Source organism: Saccostrea cucullata, unplaced genomic scaffold (assembly GCF_032062105.1).
Source record: "Saccostrea cucullata isolate Sc308-1 unplaced genomic scaffold, CSIRO_AGI_Scuc_v1 ctg437, whole genome shotgun sequence".
NCBI classification, from domain to species: domain Eukaryota; kingdom Metazoa; phylum Mollusca; class Bivalvia; order Ostreida; family Ostreidae; genus Saccostrea; species Saccostrea cuccullata.
The window spans coordinates 129,358-146,163 of record NW_026922060.1 but is presented as its reverse complement, the minus strand read 5'-3'; positions in this window follow the sequence as shown (position 1 = coordinate 146,163).

The window sequence follows — 16,806 nt, the reverse complement described above, 5'->3', positions numbered from 1 at the left end:
TCTAGGTTGGACTAGGAACTATAATCAAATTTCAAAAACTGGTAATTTGAAATTTTAATAAAATTTAAACTTGTTATTTCTTAATTTTGTTGCTTTAATACTGTAAATATGCTTCCTTTACTGTGATGCGCACAATATTGAGCAATGTAAAGCCCAGTCGGTTCCCTTTAAGTATATCCATAGAAATCGTTATTTAAAGTCTCAGCGCCTTATGCATGTTATGAATTAAAAGGATGTGTGTTGTGTTAATTTCGTTCCAAAATTAAAAAACTTTGATTTCTTCCAAATGTCTTTACTTTGTCCGAATTTTAATGCACTTAAAATGTCTTAATGCATATTTGTTTTTCTCAGTAAGCTGACATTAGATTTTCTTTACTGTACAGTTTGATTGTTATAAATAAAGAAGTTTTTGAAAGTCTGCAATTCTTTAAAATGAAAGATAAACCTGTATCTGTCTCATCCCATTTGTAATACAGCAACGGATGAACTGCACTGTCAATAAATTCTTGGCATTTAATAAGGAGCCTCCTTTCTTTAACAGCTTCTAAGAACCCCATTAGGATATACATATTTACATTAAAGTTGTACTTTCTGTCCATGTATAAAAACAGATCATAACGCCGGAGTGCAGTAATTTCTTTGTCCTTGTTTTTTGAGCCTTTCCCATAGTTAGCTGAAAAATAAAATAAAATGTTGCATTGTTCAGGCTGAGAAATAGAAGTGTGGTCTAATTTATACTGGTAAAGTTTACTTTGACGTCACATAAAAAGGTGTCTTCTAGCTATTCCCACTTTTTAAAAATCTCAATTCCACCTACTCCCACTTGCAAATAACAATAGATGTTTACATTTACCTGTATTTTATACATTGAAAGACAGAAAATAATGAATACATCTATGAGAAAATATGATTTATTTTGGATTTTTTAAATAATAAAAAGATCTTACAAGAAATAGCAACTTAAATTTAAGAACATAGTTAATTATTTGTTTACACAAAATTCCACCTACTCCCACGTGAAATTTCACCTTTTTCTACCTGATTTTCAGAAAGTGGGAATAGCTTGCATAAACCCATAAAAATATGATTTTGTATGTATTCCTCATAATACCAGAAAATTAAATAAATTGCAACATTAAAATGAATTTGTATAATAAACAACAATAAAACTTATCGATGCAATAAAAAAAAATTGCTAGTTAAACCCCATACATGTACATTTTGGTAAAAATGACGTATATCATGTGATGTGAGCGGCAGATTGAGGATTATTTTTAAATTGAAAAATGGACTTTATCAATTAACAGAATATTATTTACGGTTTTAGATAGGCTTTCAATACACACATGTGATATACAGTAGTTTATTTTGGATATTGTACACAAGAGATGGTAAATAACCCCCCGTTCACACAGAGCTGCGACTCTACGGCGATCATCACGATCAAGCCACGATCTGAAAATTATTTAGATCGGGGCAGATCGCAGCCGATCGGCGTCAAAATAGAGCAATTTGGCAAATTATGGTCTTCGTTACGACCGTACTACGATGTCCCTACGTCAAACGCGCTGCTAACAAGCTTCTACTACGATGTTACGCAGACCGTTGCCGACAAGCAGCCGTGTTTAGTGCGTTTACGCTAAGCTGCCACTACGACATTGAAGACCATACTAAAACGCTACACAGACCTAGATGACTGTACAGCGATGTCGCTACGGTGGTGCCGATCATAATACGATTGCATTACGCTTTTAGTACGATTTTGGTGATGATGTAAATTATATATCTTGAAACTGCAGATTTTTGTAGTACAATTTTAGCGATGATACTTATTTTGCGACCGCAGTTTTTTTTTTTTTTGGCCTTTACCACATGGTTTAGGGCATTTTCAATTATTATAACCGTAACAAGATGTGAAAATGCTCAATTGTAAATGATCATCAAGTATGGTGTCACCCTTTACATGTAGATAACAGATGATGATTGGTCAAATATCAGCGGTATAAGAACAAACTCTTGTCTGATAGGTCGGGATATGATCGGTGTAAGGTCATTGTAGGTCTTCGTAGGATCTTCAGGCACGTAGAGAGATCGTAGTGAGAACGAAGTACGAACGTAGAGGGAGCGCTGTATGAGCGTGCTTGGTAAGTTCCTACGCTCTCACGGCGCTTTTACTACGATCATGAAGATCTCTCTACGATGCTTCCGCGCTGCTTGTACGATTACGGCGCTTCTACTACGCCCTTTTTACGACTTCACCCCGATTCTTGTTGGCCACGATCCCGCTACGCTTGTTTTGAACATGTTCAAAATAAGCGTGGTGAGAGCGTAGAGCTCTCCGATCATGAAGACTCTACTGCGATCATACTACGCTTCTGACGACCTCACGACGTTCCTCCTGCGATTTGTCACGATCGGCCACGCTTTTGACCACACTTTGATTGTAGTAGAAGCGGCGTCTATGTGTGAACGGGGGGGGGGGGGGGAGAGACAATCAGACAGAAGGATAGTCCTTTTTAAGAATATAAAACAAAATCTTTTTATTAATTGTGCGTTAAGTAATTCGGTTAATGCTACAAAATGGAGTTGGAATGTAATATTAGTGGGAAATGTTTACTTTGAAGTCAAAAAAATATTTTTTATCTACAATTTATCACAAATTGATATGATTTTTATTTCAAATTATTGAATAGTAGCTCCAGACTACATCAAACCTTACTATTAATGTAGTTTTGTAGTTAATTAAATCCTACGCAGCAAGATGAAAACTTTGTATTTATCGCATTGCTCTTGTCAATGTAACGTAATATCGTGAAAGTTGACGCAGTTTATAACAAAAAAGAGGCTGATCAAGTTACATTTTATACAAAGAAAAATGTATATTGTAATCAATTAAAACATACTTTGCAGATATTTCAGAAACCATTAACTTGGAGATTTGAACCACATTACATTTGCCAATTTTAATATAAGTTCTTAAAAGAATCGCCCTTCGTTGAAAGATTCTTGTAAATTAAAATTAATCGTCTATACGTTTATTTGACAACTTAATTGTATGGCCTACTTAATTACAATTATGTCAAAAGAAATAGTTTCGTTCAGAGAATTGTATTAAACTGCTATGATATGATAATATAATTGAATCCCTTTTTCCAATTTAAAAAAATCTACTACTCGTTATACTCGATGGATCATATCATTTCACATGGTTCAACATTGAGACTAGAGTTGTTGAGTTTATTCTAAATCCATTAAAAATTGATAAGATTCGTTTGATATTGATCATGAAATCAGGTTAACATATCTTTCAGAGGGGTATGTCATACAAAATTTCGAATACCACTCCAAAAAAATAATGTATTGCTTCATATTTGTTACTTCAATTCCAATGAAATCGGTGTGTCTGACCTTCTGTCAGTCTGTCCCACTTGTTTTTTTCAGCACCGTTTTTTAATCGCGTGGATATATTGAGTTGAGTTTTAGTAAATGTATGTTTCTTGGTGAGTTAGAGACCAAGTTTGAATTTTGTTCCCCTCCAATGATTTTCGTAGGAAATTGAGGCCTTTTCATTTAAGATGCCTTTCCACATTTTTTTTTCTAGCGCTTTGAGCTGATTTTTGTATTTAAGTGTACCTTGATGAGGTACATGAATATCACGTTTACATTTTTTTCCAACATCAATAGTACAGCCTTTTTATTTTTTTTTATGGGAGCCAGATTATTTGCCGGTAATACTCTCAGAATATTTGTTTAATGTATTTAATGTACCGTCGCGATTGTTCACTCTTACCGCGACGCTGAGCTAAAACTACTCGGTCGAAGGCTGCAGATTTAAAAATTAATTCCGCAAAAAAGGCTTCTGAGAAGAGAGGCTTAGTACCGACTGGACACAACCTAACAGAAAGCGAATCCGGAGGGGACCCCGGGTTTGCTCTCTGGGTCCCTTTCGGGTTCGCTCGGGGACTGCTAGGGCTGACCCCGACCGAACCATGAGCGAACCCAGAAGAAACCCGAAGGAGACCAAGAGCGAACCAGAAGCGGACCCAGAGAGCAAACCCCAAATTCAGTAGCGGTCACAGAAAGCGAACGCGAGTTCGATATTTCTTTACAAGCTATAAATCAGGATAAGCGATTAATCAATCAGCGTGTCGACCAATCAGACGTCTCCATATGATTGAAAAATTCTCGAGAGGGACGTTAAACAATATACAATCAATCAATCGACCAATCAAAATGGCATATTGATCTGTCGATTGGGATAAAAAATCGAATGTGAAATGTTTTTCGATATAATTTCAAACACTGTACATACAAGCAAAGCGTGTAATGTACAGTATAAAAATTTATTATGATAATCGTAAAATACTCAATATTTGTTTATTTTAATTATCTGGGCTGTATGCTATATTTATTTATTTTCTTTATTTTTTAAAGCAATTAACAAATTAAATATTTAAATTTTCAAAATAGAATGCTACATGAATATTTACCTATTTATTTGATTGAGTTTTTTTTTTATACCAGTATTTAAAGTTCATTGATAAAAATTAATATTTATGAATTGGGTACATATATCAGTCAATGCGTAAATTTGTAAAAGAGAAAAAGAAGATAATAATTGGCATTTCAATTTTAACTTTAAAAAGAGATCAGAAAAGAAAGATAAGTGATCTTTGACAAATTGTACAATTCCATGATCCCAAGATACAGTACAAGAATATGTCAGGCGTATATGTACGCACCCATCATTCAATTATTTTATTTACATTGTCTCAATTTACATTAAATTCTTACTCGCTCCATAATTTTGAGCGTAAAATCTAATTTTTTTTTAGAAAATGTCTGTAAATATATATTACGAATTTCCAATGTGTAAATAGTATAAATGAAATCTAAATGAGTATCCAGTAAAAACTTTTGTGTAAAGTGTCAAGAAAAGTTTGGCGTACATTCTACATCTAAATGTGGTACTAAGCAACAAAATAAAGAGTTTTATGGATTTTAATATTGAATACTGTTTGTTATCTCCATTTCATATGAATAGTTAATATACAACACATTCAACGGTAAATTCACAAAACAACGTGTTTTTTTCTGAGCTGACCAAAGAGCTTTAAGAGTCATCGCATGAGTGTAGACTTAGGCTATTCGATCTTGCATGCACAAGTGTGTGTTCGCTCTTTTAGCTAGTGACGCTTTGACTGGCGATGGTATTTCCTACAGACATGATGCATTTACACCAGTTTCACACCTGATATACGGTTTCATAACACGAGTGTTGTCCAGTTTTTTTTACTTATGTGGTAGTTTTTCATGGAAAAAAAATGACCTATTTCAAACTAGTTTGATAAAAGTTACTCATAATGGTCGGGACTTGACATCTGTATTAGATTTATATCGCTTATATATTTTCAGCAAAAAGACCTTAACAGTGATCGAACAACCAAGCTTTATGATAAACGTCATTTTAGCTTTTTAAATTTTAATTTCCCTTACTTATTCAGTTATATCCATTCATCACCTGTACTTTGGAACTTGAAAAAAATCTTGACTTTAATAAGAAATAATTATTTCAACAGCGGAATTATCATTTCAAAACAATATAATTATCACATTTGATATGAGATATACTTACATTTTAAAAGAAATTTAAGTTGTTCTATTTTTTCCTCTGGTATTTCTTCCGCTAATTCACACAGAAGCCGGGTGACAGGCGACCAATTTATTTGGGAAGAAGTGTTTGCTGTAAGTACATTTAGAAATTCCAGTCAAGTCACATATAAAATAATAAGAAGCACTAAGCACGTATCATTGCAATCAATCAGATTGAAAAAAAAGGAATGATTTAATGTCACTTCTGAAGAAACTTTATGCTGGAGAATCAAACAATTTCAGTCTAAAAGAGAATCATTAGTTGAGATGATTCTATGTAGCATTTGAAACTGAAGCCATTGAAGTTTAGATTCTTGTGTTATTTTAAAAGGAAGTTGAAATATTTTCCCAGTCTGCTTCACAAAGGAAAACACACCTTTTCTTTTTTAATTGAGTTAACTGGCTCTTCATTTTCACTTATAAATATATTTTAAATATCCTTACAACCGTTATCATGTTCAAAAATACAAAAAAAAGAGAAAAGAAAAAAGAATTTAGAATATGTGGTCCAATCAACGTAGTATTTTTGATTTCATAATAGTTTAAATTTTTGGTCTTTCTAACACAGCGATTGTTACACCATTATAATCAACAAAATTTGTTTTCACTTCCAGTTTTTTTTTTTAACGAGTCGAGACCTACGAAACTACTCTTATTGTTAAAAAGGTCAGTAATAAAAACGTAGAACACAAAATCAATTCATCGATGCATGTATTTTTAATTTAAAGTATCCCGATTATTACAAATATTTTGCAGCATTTTTTTTTCTCTTACATACATATGTATATGCATACCTGTAATATACTTCTCATGAATGACTCCTTCATAATAAAACGGAAGTATTCTACGGATGTATTGAACAGATATTTCTAGTTAACAGAGTCATAAGTCTTTGCCCATTCAAAATGCAATAGTTTAGTTTGTATTATAGTTGGAATATTTTTGTTTGTTTGTACTTAAAATTTACTATATCTGGTATAACAGTAAAAACTGAATGTCTCGGGTAAAGAGGGTATAAAAATTTGATGATATTATTTGACATCTACTGAAAGCATCACGATTACAATTCCTGAACAACATTTATACAGTCCTAATAATATATATTCTCTGTTTATTTAGAACAAACATTTGCGTATGACGCTTGTGGTTTTTCTAGGGGTATATTCAAAATATAACAATTTTGAAATAAGCTATATTTATTTGAAAAAAAAACAACAATTTCACTGTACCAATCTCATAAAAAAAATTGTAGTAAACACAGTAAATTACAGGGGAGGGGGGTATTTCAAATTTTTTTGTACTGGGATTCATATATGCATGTATCGTTTAAACGGTGTAATATACTAGCATTTAAAACATCTTAAATTTGCTCGCTTTGCCTTGCAAAGTTGTGGAGGTGTCCATATGTTCCATCGATAATGTGCCTTTTCGACATTGCATAATTCATTTTTAAGATATAGTTTTTTCGTTCTTTCATTTACATTAATTTACAGTGATTTAGAAATTTGGCTACTTTGAACATACAGAATACCTTGTAGATAGTACATTTTAGTTTTTTTCATATTCATAGCATTTAAACATTCATGTTTTCTTCGCGCTCTTATTGTTGTATTAAGTTTTATAAATATATAATTATTCAAAATAAATATTTACATATTTACACATGTGGATCTGGTTTCGTGATAGACATTTTGAAGTACCCTTTGTTTTCTAAAATTATTTATATTTTTAGTTGGAGAACTGCACTTTCGAAAAAGAAAACTGACAAACAATGACAAACAAACTATCAATATATTTTTTTTTTTTGAAGAGCTACATTTCTCTTCCTCAAACAATTATATTTTATGTCATATCTAGTTTTTTTTTTCTCGTACGATATAAAAGGTAGAATTTAATTTAAAACTTTATATTTTCATATCTACGTATCGCCAAACATTTTGAAATCAATCAAAGCAAATTTTAATGTATATTTTTTCTGAAATTCGAGTTAAATTTTCTTTTAAAATTAGTACCCTTAACGTGACAAGAGCTGGAGAACGGTAGCAATATATTGTTTTTCTTAAATATTTAAATTATTCACCTGTAAATAAGAATCTGACAGACATTCTCTCGTTCTATTTTATGAGTCATAAATTTATAGAATAAATTTATTTTACAGGATAAATGTTACTAACACACAAATGGAATTGTAAATAATTATATTAGACCAGAGGTGAAATGACCTAATTAGAGAGAGAATTGACCTACCGTGGAATGGTACATGTAGTAGAGAGCAATAACCTTGGAGAGAAAAATGACCTGATACCCTTATATGTTATCAACTTGTATATTGATGTCTGTGGGTAAGATAAATAATTACTAGTATGATGTAATAAAAATATAGTTAATGACAGGATTTAAGGGTAAGGCATGTATATGTGATCACAGATCAAGGGATTCTCATTTTGATATAGGTCCAAGAAATCATATATCAAAACAATTAATGTGTCTGTTTTGTTTTTTCTTCACTTTAAATAGAACATATTAAAACAAAATCATATAAGCAACATGACACCACAAAGCCGAGCATCTACTCCAAAAACCATACATATAAATAACTGGAAGCGACCACGAAACAATTGACTTCATTTTCACTGTGTACAGCTCAATCTCGCTCACAAAAGAAAACACAGTATTGCTTTACTATTTCCATTCCAGCTCCGTTGCAAGGGGATAATTACTTTATTATATATAATTATTCTTACTAAACAAATATGATACACTTGTGGGAAGAAATAATCATAGAATTACATGTAATAATTTTAAAAATATAACATATTCTTCGTTTCATTTTTTGGTACATGTAACAAATATATCGAAACATATTTAGAAGGTTGTACATGGGTACATTTATAAGCTTTATCAAAAATAATTTCAATGGAAAGTCGGTGTAAAGACGAATAATGACCCCCATCGAATAATGACCGGGTGTCATTTTTCAACGACAAAAAATGACCCCCCACCCACCAGTAGAAAAAAAAATTTTTTTTTTAAAAAAGAGTTCTAGTGGTTATTATTTTATATGTTAGTCCTATAAAAAATTGCCCCCCATTGTAAAATGACCCCCTTAATCCTTTCGTCTTTATGTCATCATTTGAACTATTGGTATAAAAGGGCAAATTGCAGAGAGAGAGAGAGAGAGAGAGAGAGAGAGAGAGAGAGAGAGGAATACCTTTTTCCTAATTTTACCGAATTTTAAATATATGAATAATCTTTATTACGAAATAAAGTTTTTAATATTTTTTTTATAATATACACTCTTTGATATCTTTTTTACAGAGAAACTAATTTTTACATTTTCTGTAACCAGTAAAATTCAAAAAGTCGTATGAAAAGATTAAAAGATTCACGTAGTCTTTCAATGCTAAATTTGTTTTTGAAAAGAGATTCTTTAATTGTCAAGTAAATAAAATTTCGTTTTAATTTTCCTCCCTATAATTAAAGAATGATATTCCACTTGTTTGTAGAAATCAAACCATGCAACAATCAGGTTTAGATACTCTTTAATTGGAAAATTAATTTTTCCTTCATTTCAACTTTTAGCTTGTATAAGTTTGGCAAATCTTATTTGACAATGAAAGAGGAGGAAATTTTTATCACCCCCCCCCCCAAAGAACATTACGTTAAATCAAAACAAAAAAAATAATAAATGAAAAGCTAAAATATAAATAAAACTCTAAACCTTTCATTAATACTGGAAGAGGCTCTAGATAAAATATTGAAATGAAGTTAAGCCTTCACAAAAGTACTGTCATACATGACTTGTATCATAATTCACTTCGCCATGATTAAAGCATAGTTTAAATGTTGGTGAGGGTATTCTTGAAAGAATTGTGGCATAGTAACATTTGAAAATCAATTGAATTGTAGATTATTTTAAGCTTATTTTTAGTCCCTCTTTATAGGAAAATAAAGGTAGGGTAATTTTTTTGTTGCTTTTGTTGATAATCGAGTTCCTCCTAAATAAGTAAGGGATTGGGGTGGGTATAACACCTAAAAATATGCTCTGTAAAGCTATGGGCTAGTATAAAATACTTTTATAATGAAAAAACTATAAATGTAGACATAACCTTTTGATTTAGCACAAAGTATTCATTTCATTTCTTAATTCCTGTTTTACTCCACCCTTTCACTCAGTTCTGAGTATATTTTTCAGAGAATTTAATATGAAAATCAGACAAAACATTTTCATTTTTATAACGTCTTCTTTATACTGTATCATAGTATAAAAAGTTAATTGAATACCATATTTTTTATATCCAGGTAATCGAAGATTCGGGGGTATATAGTTCTATCGTGTTTGTCTGTATGTCTGTTTGTCTTTCTGGCGGTCTGTTTGTCCGCAAAAACTTTGACCTTGACCATAACTTTTCATTTATTGGAGCTATTATGGGCGGCGGAGAGGGTAAAAAAGACGTTTATGTAAAACTAACAACTAATTTTATAAACATAATGAAATACAAAATAGAAAACCTTAAAAACAAAAGCAACAGACTCCAATGCGAAATCAACGATCACCAATGCAAAACCAACGATTATTCACTGAAGTGTCGCTAGATGGCGTGCAAAAAAAACATATATTTCCCGAATTAACGCTAGATGGTGCGCAAGAAATTCTACGTAATCATAACTTTTGTACTTTCAAAGGAACGTTAATCATGCGAAATTATATATCAGGATCCAATTGGTAAACCTTGGAATGTATAATAGAATATATTATCGGTATCGAAATTATATGTACTAGTTTATCGGAAATATATAATATGGGATCATATACTACCGATATATAGTATATTATTTTATATACCCATTTTTATCTATTAGATTGACCCTGTGTATATTTTAGGGAATTACTTGAGTACTTTAAAATATTTATAAAGAAAAGAAAATAAGGCAAGATGTGTGTATCAATATTTTTTTTTTGGGGGGGGGGGTTAAAAATAAGGTGAAGGAATGAAGGACAGCGATTACTCCAGGTTTGAGGGATACTGTTTTCGGACTCGGAGAAATTAGGAAAAATGCACATGGGACAAGGTCTACTGCGCATACCATGGCAAAGATCCCACCACACCATGTACAGGAGTACAAATAAGTATCATCATTGTAGCCCTACAGTGTAAATTTCATTGGCGGATCCAAAGGGGGGAGGGTTCCGGTGGTTGGAACCCCCTTTTATTTTTGTACATAGAGAGAAAAATTTCTGTAATGTAGAATAAGTATAATATTTTGAATTAATGAGAAATCTTTGTCCGCTTTACTCTGTAGATCTGTAGATTTTCGCGTACCTTCCTCCGTGTACCTTCCCTACCCGGCTAAGAGTTCAGACCACTCACAAGTAACATGCAAAAAAAAAAATGCAGATGGAGGGGATTCTTTTTTCTGAGAATAATTTTTTGCTATAGTTTTAATTAATATTTTAATTTGGAAGCTCCCTCCACAGTTTTTATTGCCGGAAAATACGCAGATTCAAGCATTAACTGAAAGTATATAATGCAGTCCGAAGAGAAAAGTTACAGAAAGCCCCCCTACCCCCAAAGAAGGACTTAAGAGTGTGGTGCAAAGATTTTTTTTGTTTTTGTTTTTGTTTGTTTTGTTTTGTCTTTGTTTTTTTGTTTTTGTTTTTTTTTTTGCTTGTCAACTGTTTTTGGAGCCCCCCTTTCTTTTAAATATATGTAATTACGGATTTCAAGTGGTCGTTTTGTGATTCTTTGCATGAGTTCTTGGGCTTTTCGAAAATTGCTGGATTCGCCCCTGAATTTCTTTTACGGTTTCAACAATACTGAAAGGAAAAAGATACGCATAGTAAACTTTTGAATAAAATTAAAATTATCCTTTCGAATATGTTTTCCAGAATTATTAACAAACATTTTAATTCACGTTTAATCAACAAATTAACAAAATCTTGTGAGACTTTGACTGAAACTTCATGAGTTATTGATACATGTATCGATACCCCCTCCCCCCCCCCCCCCAAAAAAAAAATATATATATATATATATATATATATATATCATCATTTCCCTTGCGCAAAAGTACCAACCTTCATTAACCTGTTCCTCAGAGCATTTATCTTTTCTGTATTATATAAGTCAAATTTGTACAGGTGCAGATCCTGTTTTCGGGAGGGAGGGGGAGGGAGGGCGGTTCCACCCAAATAAAACAATCCAGCCCCTAATTTTTTTACGTGCGCAGATCCTTTGATCCGCGCACATAGATTGCTAAACAAATAGCGATTTATGTGAGCGGACCACGATCTGATTTGAATGAGACGGTATCTTAAATTAACTTATTCTAAAAAAAAATTAATAGTCTTCACTTAGTCGTACAGAGAAAAGCAAAAATGATAAAAGTACAACTTTCCAAGTGAATTTTCATGCATCAACAAATTGTGTAATGCATGAACATAATAAAATAATTTTATATGAACTTCTTTTAAGACTGTAAGGGGATTTTTTTTCTTTCAAAAATTTTCTCTTGGCGAAAAAAATATATCTGCTACTGGTTTCTTGCAATATATTTACAGTCGTTTGTCTTGCTGCCTCTGCTATGTTTGAATTTTAAAAGTCCGACATAATTCTATTATCCGAGGTTTGCAAAATGGATGTTGATAGACAATTTCGGGGGATTTGGACCCGGACTATAATTTGCTTACATGTACATATATAAACTTATTTAGTAAAAACAAGTGTTTTGTTTTCTTTGTAACTTTTTAGAAAATATTCATTTCCAAAAAAAAATTTTAACACATGACAGAGCAATGTGTCAGATAAATATTCACATAAAAATGGGGGTGTTCAATGAGGACATTCATGGTTATTAATAAACTTCTAACGTCATGACCTCCTAATAGCTCTCGCCTGGCTTAAAATGTGTAACACCGAATAACCTCTCATTTCAATACATATTTCTATGCATAATGTATGCTTGAAATGCACCTTGATACATATCATTGTAAACTTTTGACATTAAACTTTTATTCTTATAACCAAGAAAGTTTCACAAACATGTGAGCATGTTTTTATTTTTATCATTGAAAGGGAGGCATGGGAATTTCCTTTATGTGCTACTTTTCAGCCTTTTGACCTTCACTCTATAATTGGGGCCCTGATCCATTTACGTTCCTTTGAAAGTACAAAAATAATGATGACGTAGAAAAACTTGTGCGCCATCTAGCGTTAATTCAGGTAATATATGTTTTTTGCACGCCATCTAGCGACAACTCAGTGAATAAGCGTTGGTTATGCATCGGTGCTCGTTGGTTTCGCATCGGAGTCTCTTGATTTTGCAAACGAGTCTGTTGATTTTGTTTTAAGGTTGTCTGTTTTGTATTTCATTATGTTTATAAAATTAGTTGTTAGTTTTTCATAAACGTCTTTTTTACCCTTTCCGCCGCCCATAAGCTATGACTTTCATATTTAATAGGTGTATTCCTTGTGACAAGACCTTACTTTGAGTACCACCAAATTTGACCTTTTGACCTTTATCTTGGCCATAACTTTTGAACGGAAAGGGCTACGGTTTTCATACTTCACATATGTAATCCTTGTTACTTTAAACCTTTCTTAAGAAACCATCAACTTTTACCTTTTGGCCTTTGAGTTTGACCTACCTTTCAAAAACTTATCCTTAGCCAATACTTTCGAACGAGCGGTGCTAGGGCGTTCCAATTTTGCAATTGTATTTCGTGTGAGAAGACCTTACTTTGGGTACCAATATATTTAATTTGCATATAAGAAAAGTTTAATCTTTGCTATGTTGCCATACAGGGGCATAGCTGATTCACAAACACATCTCTTTATATATAATAGGAGTTGCGGTTTAGAGATGGATACCCCAAAGCGTAACAGAGGGACAGACATCCAGATCACTAAATACCCTCCATTGTTTCAAGCGGAGGATATATAGAGAATAATATATACCCTTTTCCATATCACATCTTGTATCAGCCTGAGACACCAATATCAGCCAGAGGGCCGAAGGACGGAGGGTTGATATTGGTCGAGGGCTGATACAGGATGTGATGTGGAAAGCTATATGTGTTATTATATTTATTACATACTTAGTAATAAAATACAGAATACATGAAGTTGAGAAGAAAAAAATTATGCACGAACTTCTTAAAATATACGCACTCTATTTTCTCATACAGCTCTATTTCAAATGCCCCCAATCTGTAATTTTAAAATAATATTTTTTTAATCAGTTAGATTATCATTACATTCAAAAAGTTCAATTAAAAATTAAGAGAATTATGTAACCCAAAAATATGTGTTTGATCACAACTACTGTTTTTGAAGTTTACTTTACTTAGGATGTGATATTGACGTCACAATGGCCGTATCAGCCCAGCAGGGCTGATATGGATTTGTGGGGCTGATAGAGGTTATCAGCCCCGCAAATCCATATCAACCCTGCAGGGTTGATACGGCTATTGTGATGTCAGCCATATCGCATATGCAAAAAAGCTGTATTTATTACTAAGTATGTAATAAAATAATCTATAATACTGCTGATTTTTCTGTCAGTATGATGATTTCCACCATCAAAAAACAATGTTTATCTGACCCTTTAGGCTCGATAAATCTTTGACTCCTTTAGATTCTGAATCATCGTGTCGACCTTAAAATATAGCTTTCATTGTATAATTTTGTGAGATCAACATATCATCAATTTCTTCCCAATTAGTTCAGGTGAGCATTTTAGCCAATATGCTTCTTTATTTTTTTTTGGCATCCCCCTCCCCCTAAAAAAATTAGCTTTAATCGTCAGGGAGTCATTTTTCTACGGGGGTAATTTTTCTTCACGTGGGTTCTACAAATTTTTAGGGTGGTGACACTTTTTCTACGGCCAAAAAGGTCATTTTTCGACGTCGAATATTGACCGGGGGTCATTTTTTGCCGTAGAATATTGACCGTGGGTCATTTTAAGCTGTCGAAAAATGACCCCAGGTCATTATTCGATGGGGGTTATTATTTGTCTTTACACCGGTCCATGTTCCTAGACCAAACGCATTAGAAAAAATAGTAAGGTTAGCATGTGTTGGTAGACAAATGATGTACCATACTGTGTCAAGTTAGAATTAACTAATTCCAGATTTCTTTGGTCATGCCAACTCCCACAGCCTCACAATCAGGTGAGGGTTTGTGTAAGGGCGTGTGAGAGGGTGTTTGAGAGTGGGTTTGTGTTTGTATTTTCAGCCTTACATTCAATATGTTGCTATATTGTCACACTGGATATAAACTTCTCGATCTAACATAGCCACAAAAGTAAACCATTGCAAACAAAGCCGTTTTTAATTCTGAAGGAAAGGGAAATTTCGACTTTTTTCTCACCGCATCTTTATATCGTTTTTTAACGACTATTATTAATGACTCAGATTCTCTCGAGATCACCAATCTAAGCAAATATTTATTAGGAAAGATAGAAATAGTTCTTTGAAAATGTTTTAAAATATTTATGATTTAAAGTTACTGAAGAATACAACAAATATTCAATATTGAAAGCAATTTAACATTAAATAAATTATAGAGTTTCCATGATAACTAAGTTTTATAGAGTATGAAACACCATCGTCGGGGTACACGACAAAATGATAAATTGAATCAATACAGATTCCTTATTTAACGTGTACTTACTATATGTACAAGTAATAGCTTTCCAAAAAAGCTTGCCTGACTAATGCAATCAATATCTATAGAACCTATAATCATGATAAGTTATATAAAAAACGTTTACATTTGGGTGAGGGTTAATCATTTCATTAGAGTAAATTATGAAGATGTCGAACAAAACAGCATGCATTCATTTTAAGTTGTTTGCTACTTATGAAAGCAATGGAGAGCCTCGTTTTTGAAAGTGGGGGAAGGGGGCAGCTAGAGAATTTTTTTTTCACTCATCTGCCAAAAAAAAGGAATATGCCCAAAGCTGAAAATCCTATTTCGGGTTGGGGTGGGGGAGTGTGAGGTGGGGGGAGGAGTTAGTGACCAAGTTTTTTTCAGTGTCAAGTTTTATCGGTACCAATTTTTTTAGCATTAAATACTACATTTCCCTTTAATAAATTTCCTGTTATATACGGGGGGGTCCAACTTTTCAATTAACATTTCCTATATATAGTAAAAGTAAGGTTGGGGAAAAAGGGGGGAGACAGCCCTCCCCCCCATATTGCTACGTGTCTGATGGAAAAGGAACAGTGAGATTTTATTTTAAAGGCATATTTTGTATGTGTTAAAAATTTGTTTTGATCTGTTTTTCGTTTGTTGTATAAGGACGCCTGTGGAGTGTTACAAATACTTGGAACTCAGGACCAATGAGCAGTTTCATGTAATCTTTTTCGTGCTAACACCTACTGCGACTCGGGACTTGGTTTTAAACGGTCTCATCCTAAGGACCGATCTCCACGTCCTGCAGTGAATTTGAACATGCGACGTAAAGCTCGGCTCCTCATTCTCCAACTCTATAAATGGTTTTAGAAGATGTAGTAATTAAATAAGGGAAATGAACTAATGAATATTAATTTTAAAATTAAAATTTAGAATTAGATTCTACTGCATAGACTACCTGGAAAACAGCTGAGAATATATAACTACAAGAAATAAATGAATCGTTATGATTAACATGCAGAATATGTTTAAGTACTAGATTGTTGGGTATGCCAGAGCATCAACGATTGTTGGAAACAGCCCGTTATGCATAAATGACCCAACGAACTTGACGGTGATTCCTTATATTCCTCAATCCTGGAATAGGAGGGACACTTTTCCTAAGTCTATTTTCTGTGTTTCATGAGAGAAAGAATTTTATCTCTGAAAACTAGGGGGAGGGGGCTGCGAGTGCGGGCGAGATATGATCAGAAATATTATGTGTATTTGTCCAGTTTCACCTTCAGAACTCTTTTTCCGTTTCGTTTTATTTACTTTAAATGAAGTAACTTCTAACTTCTCTTACAATATCATCGATATGTTTTTTTTTCCAAAAGTTCGAAATTCCGATAAAAAGAACAGACTTGAAGTTTTCATTTCCATTCAGTGCAGTAGAATCATCCAGGAAAAGGGCGCGAAGATATACACGTGACATTTGGAGCAAAATGATTGTGACACCCCTTACCTAGAAGACAAA